Genomic DNA, 4,059 nt, shown 5'->3' on the forward strand with positions numbered 1-4,059 from the left:
GCTGAGGGTATGTACCAGTAGCTATGTGTTTGATCTCTCTCTCTCGTGTTCTTGATTTGGCACGATCTTGATGATCGCGAGCTTTGCTATTATAGTTGGATCCTATGATGTTTTCTTTCCCCCTCTACGCTCTTGTAATGAATTGAGTTTCCCCTTTGAAGTATCTTATCGGATTGAGTCTTTAAAGATTTGAGAACACTTGATGTATGTCTTGCCGTGCGTATCTGTGGTGACAATGGGATACCACGTGATTCACTTGATGTATGTTTTTGGTGATCAACTTGCGGGTTCTGCCCATGAACCTATGCATAGGGGTTGGCACACGTTTTCGTCGTGATTCTCCGGTAGAACTTTGGGGCACTCTTTGAGGTTCTATGTGTTGGTTGAATAGTATAATCATACCCACGGATACTTGAGGTGACATTGGAGTATCTAGGTGACATTAGGGTTTTGATTGATTTGTGTCTTAAGGTGTTATTCTAGTATGAACTCTAGGGCTGTTTGTGACACCTACAGGAATAGCCCAACAGATTGATTGGAAAGAATAACTTTGAGGTGGTTTCGTACCCTACCATAATCTCTTCGTTTGTTCTCCGCTATTAGTGACTTCGGAGTGACTCTTTATTGCATGTTGAGGGATAGTTACGTGATCCAATTATGTTAGTATTGTTGAGGGAACTTACACTAGCGAAAGTATGAACCCTAGGCCTTGTTTCCTATCATTGCAATACCGTTTACGCTCACTTTTATCACTTGCTACCTTGCTGTTTTTATATTTTCAGATTACAAATACCTTTATCTACTATCCATATACCACTTGTTTCACCATCTCTTCGCCGAACTAGTGCACCTATACAATTTACCATTGTATTGGGTGTGTTGGGGACACGAGAGACTCTTTGTTATTTGGTTGCAGGGTTGCTTGAGAGAGACCATCTTCATCCTATGCCTCCCACGGATTGATAAACCTTAGGTCATCCACTTGAGGAAAATTTTCTACTGTCCTACAAACCTCTGCACTTGGAGGCCCAACAACGTCTACAAGAAGAAGGTTGTGTAGTAGACAGTGCCCTGATCGTCACTCGCCGGAGGAGGAGGCGGTGGAGGAGGCGGAGTGCCCTGACTCGCCGGAGGAGGAGGAGGCGATCCAGTTCGGAAGGTTGATGAGCTCCTTCCGCCATAGGCATGGAGTCTTCAGAGCAGAACCCAGCCGAGTCTCCCCTTCACCGGTAGGGTGGTCAAGCTGGAGGTCCTCAAATCCCTCCGTTATTTCATCCACCATCACCCTAGCATATCCTTCTGGAATCGGCCGGCAGTGAAAAGTTGCGCCGGGTTCAGTAGGAAAAACAGAGCCAACAGCCGCCTTGACCTTCATATTAATCCATTGCGTCATAAGGTGGCAATTTTGAGACTCCGTGATAGCATCCACGGGATAGCTGGCAGGAGCCGTCAAGACATGCTCCGGCTGAAGCAGCTCGGTGGAAGCCACGCTGCTTCTCCGCTGAGATGGCGGGGTAGCTTCGGGGGAAGCTTCGGCAGTTCGTTTGCTGCGATTTGCTTCTCGTTCCTCTATCGCTTGTACCCTTGCTTGCAGCGCCTGCATTTGGGTCTGCTGCACTTTTTTCCTCCTCTCCTGGCATTTGTAACCGCCTGCGTCCGGAAACCCAACCTTCCACGGAATGGAGCCTGGCGTGCCTCGTGTCCGTCCAGGGTGCTCAGGATTCCCGAGGGCCATTGTGAGCTCGTCGTTCTCTCTGTCTGGAAGAACGTCCCTTGCTGCGCTGCTTCGATATACTGCTGAAGCTTCTTGACTGGTATGTCCATTTGATCGTTCGTCCAAATGCACTTCCCTGATACAGGGTCCAAGGTTCCGCCAGCCCCGAAGAACCAAGTCCGGCAACGGTCTGGCCAGTTAATTGTCTCTGGTTCGATCCCTTTATCAGCCAGATCATTCTCAGTCTTGGCCCACTTAGGCCGGGCTACGAGGTAGCCACCTGACCCCGTGCGATGGTGATGCTTCTTCTTCGCAGCATTTTGCTTGTTTGTCGCCGACATCTTCTTACTCTTTTCCGATGTCTTGTGGGCCACAAATGCGGGCCAGTGATCTCTGATCTTCTCATATCTGCCCTTGAATTCTGGTGTCTCTTTATTTTCGACAAACTTATTCAGCTCTTTCTTCCACCTCCTGAATAGTTCTGCCATCCTCTTAAGAGCAAAAGACTTGATTAATTGCTCTTTAACTGGCTTCTCTGGATCATCCTCTGGCGGTAGGGTGAAATTTGACTTCAGCTCAGTCCAAAGATCATTTTTCTGCATATCATTGACATAAGACACCTCAGGGTCTTCTGTAGCCGGCTTTAACCATTGCTGGATGCTGATCGGGATCTTGTCCCTAACCAAAACCCCGCACTGAGCAACAAATGCGCTCTTTGTCCGGAGGGGTTCAATCGGTTGGCCGTCGGGCGCGATTGCTATGATCTCAAACTTTTCATCCGAGCTCAACTTTTTCTTCGGGCCTCGTCTCTTTACCGAAGTTGTGCTCGATCCGGAGGGCTAGAAAAAAGAACAAAGACTTAATTAATATGTGTACATACCAAAACAATGAATGCATCAATTAGCTAGTCAGCAGAAGCTTAACTAATATATATACCTGGCCGGACTCGGTTCGGTCACCGGAGACGTCATCACGGTCTCCTTCTTGCACCGGCATTGGGTCACCGGAGCCGTCCTCACGGTCTCCTTCTTGCACCGGCATTAGGTCACCGGAGCCATCATAATCATAGCCAGCTGCTTCCAGACCATCGGTGTCGTTGAGAAACAACGAGCAGACGACATCACTTCCTCGTGCGATTATGTCCCCCAACAACTCTTCTTGTACTTCGTCTCGGGCGGTGTCCATAGTTTCTACAAATATTGACAACATGGCAATTATTATTCAAACATGACAGATGGATATATTAGTGGCAAACGTAGAACTAATATTAATTAGTGGCCTCGACGCTGCTTCTCTAGGGTTTGGGGTGGCCTCGACGCTGCTTCTCTAGGGTTTGGGGTGGCCTCGACAACGCTTCAAGGATAAAAAAAGAAGAGGAAGAAGAAAAAAAAAGAGGAACTCCTCTATTCTTTCTTCTCCTCTTTTTTTCTTCTTCTTCCTCTTTTTTTTATCGGGAACGAGGGTCGTCGAGGGTCACCCGAGCGGTAGAGGAAACCCTAAATAGCAAGTATCGTGGGTGTGAGATACATGTGGCCGTCGGTGTCGGACACTACATCCATGTCCCACGTCAGTGTGGCGCACTGCTCCGGGTGTTTGGAGCGCAGACTGTTCTTGTGTTCATCGACATACGGGGTCACCAAGGTAGAGTTCTGTAGAACTGTGTAGTGTGCTTGAGACCAAGAATATCCGTCCCTGCATATTATTGAGTCTCTTCCAAGAGTGCCTTTTCCAGTCAGTCTCCCCTCATCCAGCTCCTGGATTAGGGATACCTATCTTATTAAGCCAGTGAAGTCAACACAAACGTACTGAAGGAAATATGCCCTAGAGGCAATAATAAAGTTATTATTTATTTCCTTATAATCATGATAAATGTTTATTATTCATGCTAGAATTGTATTAACCGGAAACATAATACATGTGTGAATACATAGACAAACAAAGTGTCACTAGTATGCCTCTACTTGACTAGCTCGTTAATCAAAGATGGTTATGTTTCCTAACCATGAACAATGAGTTGTTATTTGATTAACGGGATCACATCATTAAGAGAATGATCTGATTGACATGACCCATTCCATTAGCTTAGCACCCGATCGTTTAGTATGTTGCTATTGCTTTCTTCATGACTTATACATGTTCCTATAACTATGAGATTATGCAACTCCCGTTTACCGGAGGAACACTTTGGGTACTACCAAACGTCACAACGTAACTGGGTGATTATAAAGGAGTACTACAGGTGTCTCCAAAGGTACATGTTGGGTTGGCGTATTTCGAGATTAGGTTTTGTCACTCCGATTGTCGGAGAGGTATCTCTGGGCCCTCTCGGTAATGCACATCACATA

Source organism: Triticum urartu, chromosome 7 (genome assembly GCF_003073215.2).
Source record: "Triticum urartu cultivar G1812 chromosome 7, Tu2.1, whole genome shotgun sequence".
Classification (NCBI taxonomy): Eukaryota; Viridiplantae; Streptophyta; class Magnoliopsida; order Poales; family Poaceae; genus Triticum; species Triticum urartu.